At 45.3% G+C, this 20,645-nt stretch overlaps 1 protein-coding gene across 1 annotated transcript in view; it reads right to left on the bottom strand.

Annotated features, from left to right (window-relative positions):
- Positions 1 to 20,645, bottom strand: part of HDAC1 (histone deacetylase 1) — a gene marked incomplete in the record, with an annotated part of 2,014,892 nt that overhangs the window by 795,627 nt on the left and 1,198,620 nt on the right.

The raw sequence follows: 20,645 nt of genomic DNA, 5'->3' as shown, positions 1-20,645 counted from the left end.
CAAAAAGTATGACGTAGCCAACCTCAATTTAAAGCTTTAAAAAGGCTGGAGGGGACGGGGGACGGTAAATTTCAACATCCAGCTCAAATTATACTGAATCCAAGTAGTATGTAGATTAAATAAGCAGCACTAAATTAGAAACACGGAACACATGCTCAATTAGTCTAAATGACAGACTAGGAAATCGTGCAAACATCTAATTATAATGCAAACTGACTGAAGAATTAACAGTCAAACCAGATATCAAATCGGACAGAAAATGAAAAATGTATGCCTTAAAGTCATGACTTCTTTAAATTACTTTATTTCCATACTCTGGCAATATAAATAGCTACTGTATCACTAAAGCTAGGTTTCTAGACAGCAAAGCAACCATTAAACAAGTATTGGCTGTAATAACACTGAATGGCCAAGATATAGGTTTGGAACCTCAGGACCTCCCAACCAGAACTCCATTAAACTGCATAGAACCTTCTGCCAGATCACAAAGACATGCAATATTGTGCTGTGAACATTTCTAGCAGGTTTCATCTGACTGCTGTCCGCCTGTGAGATGAAAAGGAATTGTTTGCCAGTGATCAAGTTTCAGCAGGGACTTTATATGCAGGACAGCAATTTATCTACCAAAGATTCTGCACCATTTTTCCTTAGCAGCTTCAAGTGCACTTACATGCTCACTTACCACTAAACAGCTATTGGGTGTTTCTTTAGCCATTACCTTTCTGCAAAGAGAAGCTAACCTGTACTTTGGGTAAATTGTATTTTAGTGAATATAATACACAGACCTTCATATTAGACATTGATATTCCATCTGCAAGAGATAGCAGTAGCTTAGATGGAGGTAATCACATGGCACTTGTTGAAAGAGAAGGCCTTTTACATATATTTTTATATTTTGCACATCTACAAACGTTATGCTTTTAACTTCACACCATCATACTTTTTACATCATAAACACAAAAAAGGAAGATAGAGATGAGTTATTGTTTTCATGTGAGGTGACTCAATTTATCCCTTGCTCTTGCTGTCATAACAAAAACCTTTTCTTTTAAGATGCCGGATAAAATCTTAAAATTTCATTTGATGTTGCATTTCAAATTTCCAAATGATCCAAAACATTTTTAGTACTGAATGACTATGCACATCTGTTCCAAGATTACATTTACAGTGTCTATCCTGCATTCTAATTTTTTTCCTTGCATACTATTTCACACACTTTCTCGTGTAAAAAAGCTCTCCACATATCAAGATTTCCACTCAAAGCGTCCTATACTGCACACAGTACAACTTTAAACTTTCCTCCCTGCATGGTTTGCTTAATTTTCATAAAAACACTTTATATTCCCTTTCTCAGTTTACAATATTCCTTTTCCTTTTGTCCGTTTCTTCCACAATCTTAGCATTTTAAATCAAATATTTACAATCACATTCTTTTCATCAGGTCAGACTCTAGTAAAGATGTTTCACACTATCAGATGAAACAAACCCAAATTGCCTTTCCTTACCTACTAGGAAAAATACTCTTACCTGGGTTTAATCTGGAATCATCCAGTGATCTGCTATATAATTTCACTTGTGATCATTTGTCAAACGCTATTTTCCCCCATAACTACTGAATTTAAGCAGACTCGCTTTAAATGGCAATCTAAACATTTTCCATAACCTATTTGTAATTTTTCAAAAATATGTAATACCCATTGTTTTGCCACATCTGTTTACTAAACCGTACACCTAAGACACTCCTGAAAAACATTTTACTCCACATCCTATATTCTTTCCTCTTGCCTTTATATGCATGCCTACCTTCTGTAATATAAACTTGTCCACAATAATTATTTTTTTTGTGCTATACCTGTCATCTGCATAAGAAATCAAGTTTGTAAAACACCTTGTACCCAAATGTTTGCATCTTGCATGTCACTGCACTCATCAATGGGAGCACCACACTGCTCATGGGGCATCCTGTCTCACACCCCTCAGCACTCAATAGTACACAACTAAACCATTTACTGCTGCATTTTCATAAACTGATTTCAGCAAAATCTTTTCCTTAACCATTTTCCAAATCACCATACAAACTCGCCTGATGCACAAACGCTTTGCTTACATCTCCACTCATTTTTGTCCCTGTATAGCATCATTCACCATTTCTCACCCAGAGCCATAATTCAGGACTTTTCTTACCCTTAATGTAGTATATTTGTCAAACATTTTTTTTCAAACCTTATTACTATAAAGATCTTACAGTCAAACATTTAGCATAATCGGTCAAGCTTCCCTTTTTTTCCATACAAGTTTAATTCCTTCACATTTCTTAGAGATACCCTCCCTTAACATTTTTGGTGTTTGTGTGAGTGTATATCTTTAGAGTCTTCCTTAACCTTTTTAAACAGGACTATTTAGCTCCTCTAAAGTTACTTCTCCGATTTTTTTTTTCTACTGCCTCCAGCAAACATTCCATTCCACATTTTCACCTTTCCTTTTCTACACGTTTCAGCCACATAATCTATTCCTCAATCTTCTCTTGCTTATATTTCACATTTCCTAAGTTATTCATCTTTCATTAAGATTAAGTTTCGCAAAGCTTGTGAACAGGGGCAATGTTTTCTTCAAAATGTGTTTAATTTTGCATTCATTTTAATGAATTCTATTTCTAAAATTACACATTTTGTTCCTACAGTACTTTTGTTCTCATTCTACAGCTTTATAAACTACCCACAATTCTTCTGCATCTTAAGTTACCACAATAATATTGTATCGCCAAAACAGACACATTCACTGCCATATCTTTTGCTGCTAATTTCTAATTTCTTCCTTTAGTACACTTAATTTCCACCAACTTCCGTCTAAATGACCATGTGATCTGAGAAACTGGCTATGATTTCTATCCACCACTTCTCAATTTGACATTAAAAATGCACCTATTTGAAAATCAGTTTTCCCATAAAGTACAGTTTTGTACCCATCATAAATGTAGATGTTAGAGTGTATACCCTGCTGCAGTCATCGCACTTGGGTTATCCTGCCGTCAGGCGGTCCCGAAGTCGGCCCAAATTCCAAAGTCTTGGTCCGGCGTTGGTTGCTGTCGCTTCTTCCCAGTCAGTGAGCCAGGGGTATACAAGAGATACACACACACACATACACACATATGGCTATAAAAAAATAAAACAAAACCCTTGGGTACAAGCAAATACACCACAGAGGTAGTATAGGATAAAGTGGTAGAGTTAAGTTCAGCTAGTTCAGAGGGGGTGGAGGGAGAGTAACCTGGACTGCAGCAGGGTATACACTCGAACATCTACATTTATGGTAGGTACAAAACTGTACTATGTTCATCGTGTTACCCTGCTGCAGTCATCACACTTGGGTAGAATACCAAAGCTAAGGATGGGAGGTGGAGTCAAACAGGGTTAGAGGAGGCTAGAAGGCCCTGCAAAACTGCAGTGGCGAAGCCAGCTCTAGTCTTAGAGTAAAGTGGTAAGTGATAGTGCTTGGTGAAGGTGTCTACTGAACTACAAGTTGCAGCTTCCAGAATATCCTTGGTTGGCACCCCCCGGAGGAAGGCTGTAGATGTAGCTGCTGCCCTGGTGGAATGGGGCCTTATGCTAGCAGGAACTGGTTTTCCAAGATGGGTGTAGCAAAAACGTATGCAATGTCCTATCCATTTTGAAATGGTCTGTTTTGAGATAGGCTTTCCTTGTGATGCTGTAGCATAGGATACAAAAAGTTGGTCAGATTTTCTGAAAACCTTAGTTTTATCCAAGTAGTAATGTAGGTGCCTGTGAATGTCCAAGGAATGCAGAAGTCTTTCTCCTTTCTGTGGATTTGGAAAGGTGGGTAAATGGATTGTTTGATTTAGAGCCACACTGGATACCACCTTTGGCATAAAGGAGGGGTTAGTTCGTAGAGAAACTCTGTCTTGATGAAAAATGAGGAAAGGCTCTACTGCCATTAGTGCCTGTAGCTCTGAGACTCTTCTGGCTGAAGTAATTGCTAGCAGCAGGGCAGTCTTCCATGATATAAACTTTAAGTCAGCTGAGAAAGCTGGCTCAAAAGGTGGCAGCGTAAGTTTTTCCAGAACAAAGTTGAGATCACAAGTTGGTGTTGGTGCACTCCTGGGAAGCCTAATGTTTTTGGCCCCTCTAAGATATTGCCTTAGAAGTGGATGTGAAAATAAGGGAGGATCCGTGTTGTAGTGAGCTGAAATAGCTGAGGCGTGGATTTTAATAGATGAAAAAGAAAGCCCTTTGTGTAACATCTCAGTTAAATATTGCAGAATCTGAGGTATGTCTGGCTGAAGGGTATTTTGGCCTTTAGCTTGGTTCCAGGCGCAAAATCTTTTCTATTTGTCTGAATAGGCTTTCCTGGTGCTGGGCCTCCTGGCCTCCAGAATGACATCCATAACAGCTTGTGAAAGAGGAACTGGCTGGTTGCTTAGGTGATTTGCCATGCAGCCAAATTTAAGGTTTTGAGCTGGCTGTGTAGACTGACTGCCTTGCTGTGTGAGCAGATGAGGAATTTGTGGTAAAATCCATGGTGGGCCCTGGGCCATGTTCCTTAGTAGTGGGTACCAGTGCTGGCGTGGCCAGTCTGGGGCAATGAGTACCATTTGGGGTCTCTCCATCCTGACTTTCAGCAGTACCTTTGTGAGAAGGGGCAATGGAGGAAAGGCATATACTGTCAGCCTTTTCCAACTGAATGAGAGTGCATCCACTTTCCAAGCTTGATGGTGAAATGTCCTTGTGCAAAATTTTGATAGCTGATAGTTTTGGGGGGTGGCAAACAGGTCTATGTCTGGGCGGCCCCATTTTTGAGTTATTATTGCAAATACTTGTGGATCCAGTTTCCACTCGTGGGGATCCATGACGTTTCTGCTTAGGTCGTCTGCCAATGTGTTCTTTTTTCCTGGCAGGAATTGAGCTTGTAATTGAACTTGGTAGGTCAGTGCTGTGTTCCACAAGGTCATTGCTTGCCTGCATAGAGGGTAGGAGTGTGTACCCCCTTGTTTATGTACCACATTACTGTGGTGTTGTCTGTCCTTATTATAAGCTGTCCTGGATGTAAGAGGTCCTTGAAGGCTGGCAGAGCATTCTGTACAGCTGCATTTCTTTTTGATTGATGTGCAGATTCCTTTTATCTGCAGTCCATATGCCTTGAATGCACCGTCCTGCCATGTGTGCCCCCCCCAGGCATAGTCCGATGCATCTGTTGTCAGTTTGCCTGGCTGTGGATAAGGTGAAAGGCTGACCCTTGTTGAGGTGACATGCCTGTGACCACCAGAGAAACTCCTGTTGAAGGCAGGGAATGAGAGGTATCATTGTTTCCAAGCTGTGGCTGTGTTCAGTCTATAAGCTTTTCAGATACCATTGCAATTTCCTCATATGCAGTTTTGCAAATGGTGGTAGTAGTATGCAAGATGCCATGAAGCCCAAGGCCTGCAGAATTTTTCTTGCAAGGAGTTGGGTCTTTGTTCCCATTATTTTGAAGTATCGAGTTAGTTGTAGTTTGGCATCAGATAAGCCATCTGGGCAGTTGTATTCAAGCTGGCACCCAGGAATGTCATTTTGTGAGGGCACTAGTTTTGATTTCTTTTCGTTTACTGTGTACCCTAGGCAACTTAGGTGGTTTACAAAGGTCAGATGTTGTAAGAGAATGTCCTTGCTTTCTGCTTGGATGAGGCAGTCATCCAGGTATGGGTATATCTGAATTCCTCTGTCTGCAGTACGCAATTACTGGTGCCAGGCATTTTGTGAAGACCCTGGGTGCAGTAGATAAGACAAAGGGCAATGCAGAGAATTGGTAATGGGTTGAACCTGCAATGAAACGGAGGTATCTTCTGCAATTGTCTGATAGGGACATGCAGGTATGCCTCCTTGAGGTCCAACGTTACTAGCCAAGCTTTCTTGCCCAGCATGGGAAGAAGCTGCTGTAGTGTTAGCATCTTGAATTTGGGTACTTGCAAGAAGGTGTTTAGGATTGAAAGGTCCAGAATGGGCCTCCATGCATTGTCCTTGCTGGGGACTAGAAAGAGCCTTGAGTAAAATCCTTGGTCTTGCTCCTGTGTAGGTACCAGTTGAATGGCTCATGTCCATGAGAGCTGTCATTTGTTTTTGAGCCTCTGCCCATTGATTTTGTGGCAGGTTTAGCATTCCTGTTATCCTTGGCAAGGTGAGGAAATGGAATCTGTATCCTTGTGAGATAATGTCTAGGACCCATTTGTCCTTTGTGACAATGCGCCAGTTGTCTGAAAAAAGTGCTAATTTTCCTCCCAAGGGAGCTGCCAAGAGAGTTTTGTTTGGCAGTTTGAGGTGTAACTCATTGTGCTGGTCTTCTAGTAGTTTGGGACCGGTCTTCTCCTCCCTTTTGTATTGCAGTGCCCCATTGGTGAGGTTTGTAAGGGATTTGTGCTTGTCCTCTGCCCCTTGGGCGTCTGTATTTACCCCTCTGTGGTCTGTCAGAAGCTGGAAAGGACCAATTTTTTGTTGGCCAATTTCTGCTGAAGCGTGGGGGTTGTACCTGTAAGAAATCTTTGACCGGCTGCACAGATTTTGCCTTATCCTCCATTTTCTTTAAAACCTCTTCTGCTTTAACCCCAAATAAGACATCCTGCTGTAAGGGTGCATCTAGTAACTTTGTTTTGACATGATCAGGCAGAGTTTGTTCCTTTAACCAAGCATGCCTACGTATAACAGACCCAGTAACAGCTGCTCTACAAGCAGCTTCCAAAGAATCAAAACCACATTGTAAAGTATGTTTGCCCACCTGTTTAGCTGCATGCAACAGATCCTGCATTTCCTTGAATTCAGACTGCTGAGGATGCGTGCTCATCTTTTGTTTTATTTGAGACATTAGGAATTGCTGATATTTCAGCATGTGAAACTGACAATTTAGTGCTCTCATAACTAGAGTAGCTGAGGTGTAAACCTTCTTCCCCCACCTATCTAGAACCCTGGAGTCCCTTTCAGAGGGTACAGGATTTTTAGCCATAGAAGCCTTAGCCCCTTTGGGACTCTGGGAGATTGTCTCTGGGTCAGCAACAGGGCTTTTGTAAAGGAATTTGTGTGAGTCAGGCACTCTATATCTGGTTTGGCTGGAGCAGGAGGAAGAGAATCTGGATTTAGACTAGATTCTAAGTAAACATCATCCACAATGTCTAAAACTGGAGGGATAGCAAGTGGTCTGTGCTGGGGGAGTAAAAGAAACTCTCTGAGCCTTTTCTTTGAGTCGGACTAATCCTGACCTTCCCAGTGGAAATGTTCCCTCATGGTATGCAAGGTTTCCCCAAAGGAACAGTCTTCAGGGGGAGAAGCTGATGGAATGGAATCTTCAGCATCAGAATCTTCATGGGGGGGGGGGGGGGGGAGTAATCCTGTTCCTCAGAGGAGCCTGAGGAAATAGACACTTGATCAGAGGAGGCATAATCCTCCTCCTGTCTAGGCCTTTTGTCTGGGGGTTGGAAACTTTTAGTTATGTACTCACCATAACTTCAGATGTTTGGGATCCATCTCGCCTACATTCTGACTGATGGGTTCGGAGCCGATCCTCGGCTCCGACTCGGCACGCTTATGCCAAAGAGCGAAGTCTCTTATTGGCTGAGCTTACTATATCCCAGGATGCACCACTACCAGTCCCCCAGATCTAGTTTGTCCGCATACATGCACACACGCATGCACTGCTTATATAACATTGACAGATGATACAAGATAAAAACAGTAGAACCCAAACCGTTCAATCTCTTCTGATCTCCAAGGCAGGGGGAAGGAGGGTGGGTATTAGGAATGTAGGCGAGATGGATCCCAAACATCTGAAGTTATGGTGAGTACATAACTAAAAGATGTTATGTGATCCTATCTCGCCTACATTCTGACTGATGGGACAGCGTCCCTAGCACCTAAATCCTGGGTGGCTCACTGGAAAACACTCCTGAGTACCGTGGAACCAAATGATGCCCGTCCTTTAGATGCCACATCCTATAGTGGGAAATGAAAGTGTGCGGGTTGGACCAAGTAGCCGCAGCACAAATTTCAGAAATAGCGAGCTTGGAATGGAATGCAATAGAGGTAACCATAGCTCTGGTAGAGTGAGCTTTGACAGATGTTGTAAGTTGCTTATTTGAAGAGGAATAAGCTTGAGTTATGCAATCTCTGATCCATTTGGCAATAGTAGCTTTAGTGATGGATTTACCCAATTTATTATCTGAAAAGGACACAAACAATTGATCTGTTTTCCGAATTTGCTGAGTCCTATCTAGATAGAAGCGCAATTGCCTGTGAACATCCAATGTATGGAAGGTGTATTCCGCTTTGTTTGAAAATTTTGGAAAGAAAACTGGTAGCTCTAAAGATTGTTGGAGACAGAGATTAGAGCAAACTTTGGGGACAAAAGATGGATTAGGTCTAAGTGATACTCTATCCTTGTGAAAAATCAAGTATGGTGGTTTGATAGATAAGGCTTGAAGTTCTGAAACTCTTCTTGCAGAGGTAATTGCAATCAAGAAGGCAGTTTTCCAAGACAAATATTTCAACTCACATGTAGCAGCCGGTTCAAAAGGGGAAGATGTTAAGGCACGAAGTACCAAATCAAGATCCCACGGAGGCGCAGGATGAAAAACTGGGGGTCTTAAAAGCACAGCACCTTTCATGAAAGTTTTACATAATCTGCTGCTCATCAACGGTGGGTCTGTGGAATCGTGAAATTTGGAGATAGCTGCTAATTGGACTTTAATAGTAGAGACTGAAGATCCTTGATTAAACAAGGAGGTCAAAAATTTCAAGACCTCTGGTATCGGGGCAGAAATAGGGTCTAATCCTCTGAGTTGAGCCCAGATAGCAAACCTCTTCCACTTACTGTGATACAACTTCTTAGTGGTGGGTTTGTGGGCTGAAGATAAAATGTGAATAACTTCCGGGTCCAAGGTGTGATTTCTGACTATAGTCGGAAGTGGAGGAGCCAGGCTGTTAATTTCAAAGTGTGACGGGACTGGTGCTGTTGTCCCGACTGATGAATCAGAAGGTCCGGAATTAGGTCCAAGAACCAAGGACCGTCCAGAGTATATTTCTGTATGTAGGGGAACCATACCCGACGAGGCCAGTACGGAGCAATTAGAATCATTGTGGACCCCAATTGGGAAGCTTTCTGGATGACTTTGGGGAGGAGTGGAATCTGAGGAAAAGCATAAAGCAGTCCTATTGGGCAAGGTTGGACTAGAGCATCCGTAGCTGTCTCCCCTTGACGCGGGGTCAAGGAAAAGAACCTTTTGCACTTCGTGTTTCGTGGTGTTGCAAACAGGTCGCAGCACGGAATCCCCCATCTTTTGAAAATTTGAGCTGCTACTGTTTCGTTCAGAGACCACTCGTGAGGAGAGAGAATTGTCCTGCTCAGTCTATCTGCTAATACATTGGATTTGCCTGGAATAAAGGGGGTAAGATCTGGTCCCTCCTTGTTTGTTTAGATACCAGACTACCGACATGTTGTCTGTATGGATGGCGATAGTGCCTTGAGGGAGAAACTTGTGGAGGGCTTGTAAGGACAGAAGTACAGCCCTCATTTCCAACACATTGATATGGAGAGATGTTTCGTTGGGAAGCCAAGAACCTTGAACTGACCTGCCCAGACAATGCCCCCCCCACCCCGTCTGGGAGGCATCCGTCGTCAAGGTGGCCACCGGAGGGGGTATAACAAAAGGTCTTCCCGGATTCAGATTGGATGGCAGAAGCCACCAGCGGAGGTCCCGTTTGCACGTTTCTGTAATCAGTATGTGATGATTGAGGGGGAGATCCTGAAAAGACCATTGTGTCGATAACAGCCACTGAAGAATCCTCATGTGCAATCTTGCCAGAGGAACTAGGAGAACCGTGGCAGACATTGAACCTAAAAGTTGCAGGACCATCCTGGCTGGGACTTTGGATCTTAGAAGCAGGGCTCGGACTTGATCTTGTAATGTTTGTATCCTTTCGGTAGGAAGGAAGATTCGCATTAACTTTGAGTCTATCTCTGCACCTATGAATCTTATGCGCTGAGAAGGCAGCAAGACAGACTTTGACCAGTTGAATGCAATTCCCAGGGAAGCACCCAGGGAGATGGTGGCTTGTAGGTTCTCTAGTAGTAGATGCCTGGTGGTGGCAGTCAGGAGCCAGTCGTCCAGATAGGGAAACACTTGGAATCCGAGACTCCTCAGGTGAGCAGTCACTACTGCCAAACACTTGGTGAACACCCTGGGGGCTGTGGTGAGACCTAAGGGCAGAGCACAAAATTGGAAATGACTGTTTCCCAGGCTGAAGCACAGATACCTCCTGGACACCTGATGTATCTGTATGTGATAATAGGCGTCCTTGAGATCTATGGAGCACATCCAAACATCTTTCTCCAACAATGGGAGAATCGATTGCAAAGTGACCATTCGGAATTTGGACTTCATGACGGACTGGTTTAGTTTGCTGAGATCCAAAATGGGTCTCAGGTCCCCTGTCTTTTTTGGCACTAAAAAGAACCTTGAGTAATTTCCGGATCCGATCTGGTCTGAGGGGACCGGCTGGATGACTCCTTTTTCTAGCAGCTTTGAAGCTTCTACGGCTGCAATTTCCCTTTGACTGGGTGGTGGGTCCGGGATTTTTTTGGACGGTGGGGGTGAGTGTGTAAAGGGAATGGTGTAACCTCCGGCAATAATCCGAAGCACCCATCTGTCCTGAGTAATAGACTCCCAGGCTTTTAGGTGCTTGGCAACGGCACCCGACTGGCTCGAGCAGCACAGCCGGGCAATCCCTCATGAAGTGTGGGAGGCTGAAGAGCCACGAAAGGACTCGCGGTCTCCAGTGTTGCGGGGCCTCTGCCGCCTCTGGGACGGCGTCTCCCAGAAAAATTTCCCGTCCTCTGCCTCTGGAAGGGAATCTTCCTGCTGTTGGGGAAAGAATTTTGTGATTTGGAACCACATCTTCCCTCCTCTTTTAGCCTTGGGATAAGGCCGAAAGGGAGTGGAATAACGTGCTCCTACGGCAGATAAAGTCTTTCCCTCTTGCTCACAGCGGGTAAGAGTGTCTTTTACCTTGGGTCCAAACAAAGAGGACCCATCAAAGGGAGCGTCGGCAAAGGAAGACTTGAAGGCCTCTGCGAAATGACACAAACGGAGCCAGGCTTGTCTCCGTAGAGCCACGCCTATGCCTGCCGCTCTGCCCGCCCCTTCGGCCGCATATGAAATGAGCCTCATGGACGAGTTAGAAATAGAGTTAAGAATAGTCAACTGAGAGCCAACCGACTGGGCTAGCTGCTCAGGTAGGTTACCTGAGAGGGAGTCTGAGAGCTCCTTGACCAGATCCCTCTGTAGTCTGGAGAAATGTGCCAAATAATTCAGGGACCTCAGAGTAAAGGCCGCTGAAGTCAGGGTGCGCTTCCCGTACCGGTCCATGCTCCTAGACTCATTAGGAGGATGGACGGACGTTGAAGCCTCTGCCACGTCCTGCTGGGTAGCAGATGCCACCACCATGGCATCTACAGCCACGCCTTTCGTTAAGAACTCCTTCTCGGGTGGGGCAGACAAAAATTTGTTAGGGCGAGAGGCACTGGTTCCACAGTATCTGGATGTTCCCACGCCCTCAGACAAACCAAATCCAGGAGCTCGAAGGGCGGAGACACCCAGGAGGCGGAGGGCTGAGCCCCGAAGGCCTTGAGGAACACCGACTCGTCAGCGGAGGGGGGTTTGGAATTCCAGCCGCCTCGTTGCTTGAGGATCTCTAGAATGTCTGCAAATGAGACATCATCCGAAGACGACTTTGGGGACCCCTCCGCATCATCAAGATCAGTGTCCGATGTAAGAGACTCATCGGGGGAGTCCACGTGCTTCCTCTTGCACGATCTCTTCCTTGGGGGCTCCTCCGAAGACAACTCCGAAAGACCCTCAGGAGGAGGGGAACCCCCAGTGGGGGTAACCTCAGGCCCCGGGCCTCCGCTGCCTAGAGACAGGGGAACTGCCAAAGACCCAGTCTCCATGCCCAGGGAAGGTGCCGGTAAAGCCGTAGAGATGGCCGAAGACTTGGCCAATGCACTCCTCATAGCTCTGAAGGCCGGACCCCAAGAATCCTGGGAGGGTCCAGTCTCCGGAGCCATGATAGCAGACGGAAGTCCCGCGGCCGAAGCACCGAGAGGGAGGCTTGGAACCGACAACATTGGTCCCGAAACGTCACCCCCGGGTCCGGCCGAAGAAGTCCGTGTGCTAAACTCGGACCTGAAGGCCGGGGTTGGAGTAAGGGTCGGAGCCGACCCTAGGATCTCCACTGGCTCCATCAGCACCTGCTCCAACGGAGCCGAAGCGGTCGGAGGAGGAATGGCCATGGAGTGGGCTATCGGCTCCGAAGCCAATTGGGTCGGAGCCGAAACAAATTTCTGAAAGACTGGGGACTGGAAAAGTCTTTGGAGCATCCTGTCTATGTCCGAATCTGACATCCTTGATAACCTGGAAGAGACCGAATGGGTCCGAGTAGGCCTCTCCAACGGCTCCAAGGGACTAGGGGACCGGCTCCAAATCGACTCTACAATTATCGGCGCCGAAGGAATGTCCAAACCCATTTCCATCGGTGCGAAGAGGCTTTCCGCCGAGGAGGAAGTGTCTGAGCGGACAACCTTCATCGGCTCCGAGATCAGTGGAGCCGATGAAGATGACCCGCCTCTCGATGCCCCAGACGTCGGCTCCGAACCCAGAGGAGTCGAGACTGGAGGCATCGAGGCAGACCGTTCCGCCCTCGGCTCCGAAGTCCGTGGAGCCAAAGGAGAAGCCTGCCTATGTTTTTTGGCGGTCGGATCCGACGGACTGGTCGGAGCCGACGCCCTTTTCTTTTTAGCAGGAGAAGGAGAGGAAGCTAATGCCTCTTCAAAAGAGGGTTTAATAAGGCCTTTTAATATAAGTTTATTTTTCCTCTCTTGGAGGACCCTCGAGGAAAACGCGTGACACACGCTGCAGGACTCCTGCAAATGTTTGGCGCCCAAACAGTATACACAGAGAGAGTGATCATCTGTGATCGACATTTTAAAACTGCACTTAGTGCACTTTTTAAACCCTGAAGGCCTAGGAGCCTGAGACATTATGGCAACAATTTAGTAACTAACACAGAAAAAAAATTACTTTACCTTTTTTTTTTTTTTTTTTTTTTTTTTTTTTTAACAAAGACTGTCACAACAACAGAAAAATCAACTAAAGGGATCCAAGAACCCTTAAGGACTCGAAAGACAATTGACTGACAGGGAAAAGGCCCTTCAATTCAAAAGGGGCCTCTAGTCAGAACAAACACGCAACCACCACACAATTTTTCCACAAAAAAATAACCACTCGTACACAAAAGTACAATATAGCTGTTAAAACAGCTTTTGTTGAAGAATTAGGAAATTCCTGACAGAAAAAGTTAGTGAAAAACACTACTTAGCTCAGCCAGCTCGAGACCACGTCTTTGCTAGTTAGCGGCAAACGAGATCTGGGGGACTGGTAGTGGTGCATCCTGGGATATAGTAAGCTCAGCCAATAAGAGACTTCGCTCTTTGGCATAAGCGTGCCGAGTCGGAGCCGAGGATCGGCTCCGAACCCATCAGTCAGAATGTAGGCAAGATAGGATCACATAACATCCCCTGATTAAAGAAATCAAATCTTCAGCCATTTAAAGCATCTGTTTCTTAGGCATGGGGCCTTGAACTGGAGACTGAAGTGCAGTCTTTTGGTTTGAGAGGAGTCTTAAGCTTGGCATAAGATTTTATGGTGAGAGTAGTCGGTCTGAAGACACCTTCTGAAACCGAAGGTGTTTCCACAGCACCGGCTTCTCCTTCTGCAATGCGGTCGGTAGGGCCTAAAGAAAATGGCTGCGTCGGCCTAGAACTCTCTCTGCTTGAGAATCCGAAGCGGTCTGGGGTTCCAATTCTGCTGTTGCCAGGGGCTGCGTAGGTGCCTCGCTGAAAACCGGAGAACCGGCGACCAGCCCAGCCGAGGCCTCGGAGTCTGGCTTAAATCTAGGCCGCCTGTCTTTATCTTTGCATTTTTTATGCACGCTGGTAGTCGGTTGCTCCGACGGCATATTGTAATTAAATTTTCTACCGAAGTAGTGTCGTGCGTAATCAGAGAGTCGCTTTATAGTTCGCTTATTGAACCTAGCACAAAATTGACAACCAGTGACGTCGTGGTCTGGGCCTAGACAAGGTATACATTAAGAATGAAAGTCCTTATGAGGAATTTGCTTCCCACAAGAAATACAATTGTTAACTTTTTCTGACATCGGACTGAGGCAAGAAAAGGTTCCCCCAACGGGGTACTTAGCTTTGAAGACTTCGGAATGAAATTCAATTCGAAAATCTCAGGTGTCGGACGACCGGCACTTGCGAACTGCTTCTGCTTCAGGCACCGCACGGCAAGAAAGACTGAAGAAAATGGCGTCGGATGCCTCTTGTATACCCCTGGTGCACCGACGTCAGGGAAGAAGCGACAGCAACCGACACCGGACCAAGACATTGGAATTCGGGCCAACTGCGGGACCGCCTGACGGCAGGATAACCCAAGTGTGATGACTGCAGCAGGGTAACACGATGAACATCCTCTCACTGTTATGCCCTGTCCTACCCTACTCATAGTACTGTTACAATTTAAGATCTCTCATTACTTTCATACTAACAGCCACAAAAGGTTTTCTATAGTGTCTTTTGCGCACTCCTCTACGTGAACATATCCTTTTAGGTTCATAGTTAAGTACTAGGCTATCTGCCCATGGGCATTTATAAGCCCAGCCACAGAGTGATGGCTTTCGCCTCCCCATTAGATTAGTAACCTGGGCCTCTGTCAACAGGGCTCCTGAAGTGATCCCAGGGTAGAACTTACGATTACCCATCCACTCAAGATTTCTGTTGAAGAGGGTCAGAGAAGCTCTGTCGAATATGGATTGGGATTCTATTCCAGAGTGAGGGGAGTCGCTGGGACAGGAATCTATCCCTCCAGCATGTCCTGTTTATTGTTGTACATAGGTTTTAACCCGAAAAACTTCTTTAGGCCAGAGATCCACAGTCTGCCTGCATATAGCAAGCATATTTTGACTGAAAAAGTAAACAAAGCCCCCAATTCTTTGTCCAGGTTCCTACATCATTCCGCTCCTTTGATGCCTGACTGAAAAGTCTTGTACTCTACAAACTAATTACTACTGCACCAAATACTTTCAACTGTTTATAAAACTTTACATTTAAGACAGATTACTCAGATGTTTCATTTTTTAGCTCTGGTTAAAGGATTTTTAAATTTCTGCTTTCTGACCTTCACCAAACCTATTCTTTCCCCTTATCTTTCACCCTCCAATTCTTGATTAGATTGCTCACGCCCCAATATTTCAAACATGTGCTCCAATTCCACATGCACCTACGTTCTTGAATCCTACTTTGGATTTCAGTCTCATTACCCCCATACAATATCTCACTATTTTAATCCATCTTTTGTTTCTTCCTTTGTGACCTAATTTGTTTACTACATTCCATACTTCCCTCATTTTGTGTTGCAAAGTCTACATTTTTTTCACCTTCTCAGTGTATGTCCACTTTCGGTGGTGGTGCTGCGGTAGCATTGTCGTCTCACAGTAAGACGCTGTCCGGTTCGATTCTCAGCTAGAGCGTCTTCGGCATGGAGACATGCGTGAATGGGCGTACCTTCGTTGAAGGTTGTGCATCAGGGCTGGTAACTCGGCACGTAAAAATCAACTACCAATCATTAGCAGACTGGAGTTCTGCTGTGGCGACCCCTAACCGGGAAAAGCCGTAAGACACAACAGTGTATGTCCACTTTCTCCTCACTGGGTACATCCACTTTCTCCTCACTGGGTACATCAACGGTCACATTCACGTATTAGATGGGAAGCACTTGAACAAAAATAATGTTTTATGCTACCCCCACATATTAAATCCCCTCAAACCTGCCACAAACAGGAAGATGCTTTCAAGTTACTTCTACCACTTAGCCCTTACACGACACATACTTTTCATATTTTTTTTTTTTTTTTAAACTCTGCAACCACATCATTTTTTCAACAAGTCTTCAGGATATTCAATTTCACCTACCCTAAACTGTAGTGTAAATTTTCTTTAACCTAGTCTCGCGTCCAGAAAAAGTGCAGTTGTGTACACTTACCATAAATGTAGATGGAGTGTAATCGCATTTGGGTTATCTGCCTGCAGGTAGCCCTCAGCCGGCCTGAATACCAGAGTCTTCGGATTTCTGTGTCAGATGCTGTCACATCCATGACGTCAGGTAGTCAGGGGGTATAAAACATGCAGCAGACGCCATCAGTTTTTCTTGCCCCAGATGTCAGGTGCCACCACAATTTGAAGCAATTATATGGTATGCAACACCCCCAGCAAAAAGTAAATACACAAGATATAATATATACTAAGCAAGAAGGAAAGGTAGAGCCAAGAGAAGTCAGGGGGCTGGAGGGAGGGCAACCAGGACTGCAACGTGAAAACACTAACATCTACATTTATGGCAAGTGTACACAACTGTACTATATTCTTCATGTTTCACTGTTGTAGTAATCACATTTGGATTGATTCCCAAAGCTAAGGAAGGGAGGAGGAAGTTAAAGAGCATCAGGGCCAGCTATTAATCCCTGCAAGATTGCAGTGGCAAATCCATCTCTGGATTTAAAAAAGACAGGCAAGTGGTAATGTTTAGTGAAGGTATGTACAGAGCTCCAGGTAGCAGCTTCTAGGATGTCCCTGGTAGGAACCCCTCTGAGAAAAGCCGCAGAGGTAGATGCAGCCCTGGTGGAATGTGATCTTATCCCCAGTAGGGTAGGTTTTCCATGGTTCTTGTAGCATAAATGAATGCAATAGGCTATCCATTTTGAAATGGTTTGCTTTGAAATTGCCTTCCCCTCTGCCCCTGCAGCAAACCTAACTAGCAGCTGCTCAGATTTTCTGATAGGCTTAGTCCTGTCTAAATAGAATCTAAGTTGTCTGTGCACATCCAGTGTGCAGTATTCGTTCCCCTTTGTTTTGTGGATTAGGGAAAAAAAGTAGGCAAATGAATGACTGATTTAGGGCCACAGAAGACACCACCTTGGGCATAAAGGAAGGATTAGTCCTGAGGGAAACCCTGTCCACGTGGACGATAATGAAGGGTTCCACTGCCATGAGGGCCTGTAATTCAGACACTCTTCTTGCTGAAGTGATGGCTAGAAGGAAGGCTGTTTTACAAGAAAAGAACTTCAACTCTGCTGTAGCAGCTGGTTCAAAGGGGGGAGTGAGCTTTTCCAATACAAAGTTAAGGTCCCAGGCTGGAGAGGGAGCTCTCCTGGGGGGGGGGGGGTCTTAAATTTTTGGCCCATCTAAGGAATTGCTTTAGCAAGGGGTGAGTGAAGAGGGGTGGGCTCAGTACTATAATATGCTGAAATGGCATAGGCATGAATTTTAATTGATGAGAAGGATAGGCCCCTGTGGAGCATTTCTGTTAAGTACTGTAGAATATGAGGTAAGCTGGGCGCCATTGTGCCCATCCCCTGAGCCAGGCTCCAGGAGCATTATCTTTTCCACTTTTCAGCATAGGATATTCTAGTACTAGGCCTCCTTGCCTCCAGAATGACATCCAGTACCTGCTTACTGATGGATGCTAGGGGAGAGCTCAAGGAATAAGCCAGGCTGCAAGGTTCAGGGTTTGAAGCAGAGGGTGCAGAATCTGGCCCGTCTGCTGGGACAGCAGGGAAGGAGTCTGAGGCAGGTGCCATGGTTGTAGCAGTGTCATACTGAGCAAAAGTGGGTACCAGCACTGGCGTGGCAAGTCGGGTGCAATCAGTATTGTCCTTGGCTTGGCCCATTTGATCTTTAGTACAACCTTTGAGAGGAGAGGCAGAGGGGGAAAGGCAAACTGAGAGGCCAGGTTAAGCACAGGGCATCCAATTTCCAAGTTTAGCTGTGGGGAGTTCTTGTGCAAAATTTGTGCAATTGGTAGTTCTGAGGGGAGGCAAACGGGTCTACCTCTGGAGTCCCCCATTTTGTTCAACAGGTTGAATATTTTGGGTTCTAGTTTCCATTCGTGTGGGTCCATGAGATTTCTGCTCAAGTCTGCCAGTGAATTTAGTTTGCCTGGCAGGAATTGAGCTACCAGGTGTACTTAGTAGCTCAAGGGCATGTTCCACAGAGCCATGGCTAGTCTGCAGAGAAGGTACGAGTGGGTTCCCCCCCCCCGCTTGTTTATGTACCACATAACTGTGGTGTTACCTGTCTTTACCAATAGTTGTCCTGAAAGAATACGGTCTTTGAAGGCTATCAGAGCATTCTGTACAGCTAACATTTCTTTTTGATTGATATGCAGGTGCATCTGTCTCTGGGTCCATTTGCCCTGTATGCACTGCCCTGTCATGTGAGACCCCCATGCATAGTCTGATGCGTCTGTTAGGGCTTGGGCAGCAGGGGGTAGATTGAGAGTCCCTTGTTGTGGTAGCAGGCCTCTGCCCACCAAAGGAACTCTATCTTGATGCAAGGAATGATAGATATCATTGTTTCCAGGTCCTGAGAATGTTGCCACCATAGACCTTTTAGATACCACTGGAGCTTCCTCATATGCAGTCTCGCATATGGAATTAGTAAAATGCAAGAGGCCATGAACCCCAGGGCTTGCAGTATTTTCCTTGCAGATAGCTGGGGTTGTGTGGCCAATAGTTTGAAGTAGGTTGTCAAAGAAACTTTTTTCTCTGGAGTGGGGAATGCCATCTGGGAAGTTGTGTTCAAGCTTGCTCCCAGGAATACAATCTGTTGGGCAGGGTATTAGGTGAGATTTATTTTAGTTGATTGTGTACCCCAGTGAAGTTAGAAGTTTCTTTACGAATGCCAGGTGTTGCAACAGCAAGTCCTGGCTTTCTGCCTAAATCAGACAATCGTCCAAGTATGGGTAAATCTGAATGTTTCTCTGCCTGCAAAATGCAATGGCTGGAGCTAGACACTTTGTGAACACTGTGGGCACAGTAGATAAGCCAAATGGAAGTGCAGAGAACTGACAGTGCATGGAGCCTGCCCTGAAGAGTAGGTATTTCCTGCAAGATTCCCTTATTGGGATGTGCAGGTAAGCTTCCTTTAAGTCTAGGGTTGCCTGCCAAGCATCCTTGGCTAGCATGGGAAGAAGCTGTTGCAGACTTAGCATTTTGAATTTTGGAACTACCAGAAAGGTAGTGAGAATAGAGAGGTCCAGGAGAGGACACCTTTGTTCTGCTGGGACAGGCTGGATAGCCCTGATATTGATAAGAAAGAGAACCTGCTGTTGGGCCTCTGCCCACTGATTTGGGGGTAGGTCTGGCCAACCATTTGGGGTTGGAAGGGTGTGGAAGTGGAATCTGTATCCTTGGGAAACTATGTTCAAAACCCATTTGTCCTGAGTAATGAGTTCCCATTTTTTTGCATGCAGGGCGAACTTTCCTCCTAAGAGCAAGTAGAAGAGCAGGGCTTGGAAGGGTTAAGCTTAAGTCATTGTGCCATTTTTCCTTAAGGGGGTGGCTTACTACTCTGCTTTGGAAGTGGGAGCCCCCCCCCACTGCTTAGGTCTGTGCGCAGCCTGAGACTGTAGCCTAGGTTGTCTGCTGTTCCTGGGTTTGGACTGAAAAGGCCTAGAAGTGACTGGAAAGGACCAGTTCTTTGAAGGCCAATGCCTACTAAATCTGGGAGGCTGTACTTGTAAGAAATGAGAAGTTATGTACCTACCATAACGTTCCATGTTGTCTTCTCTCGCCTTCTTTCTTGCTGGATGGGCTCGGAGCCAATCCTCTGCTCCGACTCTGCCACTTACTAAAGCTCAGGAGCTTATTTTACCAGCTCGAGGCAACCCTATATCCCATGATGCTAGGCGATAACTCCCCAGATCTCGTTTGGAAGCTGAAAAACCTAGCATATGCCAATAAAACAAAATCCTCCAACTGGTAGGAGGAGGAAGAGGGATAAACCCCCCCAAAAATCATTATCTACACTATATATATCCTAGGACACCTAGATGGTGAACAAGGGAATAAAATGACCCTTCAAGGAAGGGAAGATCTTCTCGGTCTGTCCAGGCTAGGGGGATGGTGGGTGGGACGCAAGAAAGAAGGCGAGAGAAGACAACTAACATGGAACGTTATGGTAGGTACATAACTTCTCAATGTTAAGTCATCAATCTCGCCTTAATTCTTGCTGGATGGGACCGCATCCCTAGCACCTTTATCCTGGGTGGCTCATTGGAACAGACTCTTAAGAATGGTGGAACCAAATGTTGCTCTGTCCCTGGAGGCTATGTCCAATTTGTAATGTGAAACAAAGGTACGAGGAGAGGCCCATGTGGCTGCCGCACAGATAGTGTCTATTGGTAGTCTAGCTTGAAAAGCTGTAGATGTAGCTAGTGCTCTAGTTGAATGGGCTTTTTTGGCTTAGAAGTTAATTCCCTGCCACTGAGTTGATAAATAGATGTAATCACAGAAGACAGCCACCTAGATAGGGTTACCTTAGAAACAGGAAGGCCTTTCTTATTTTCTGCGTACGATAAAAACAGTTGATCAGACTTCCTTATTTGTTTGGTTCTATCCAAATAGTATCGGAGCTGGCGGTGAACATCTAGATAATGTAGCTTTTTCTCCGCTCTATTAGTATAGTTTGGGAAAAAAACTGGGAGATCAATTGATGGA

This window comes from Protopterus annectens, chromosome 1.part1, assembly GCF_019279795.1.
Source record: "Protopterus annectens isolate FY-2018-M chromosome 1.part1, PAN1.0, whole genome shotgun sequence".
Classification (NCBI taxonomy): Eukaryota; Metazoa; Chordata; order Ceratodontiformes; family Protopteridae; genus Protopterus; species Protopterus annectens.
Note: the sequence above shows the minus strand (reverse complement) of the source record. Positions and strands in the feature narration are given on the sequence as shown.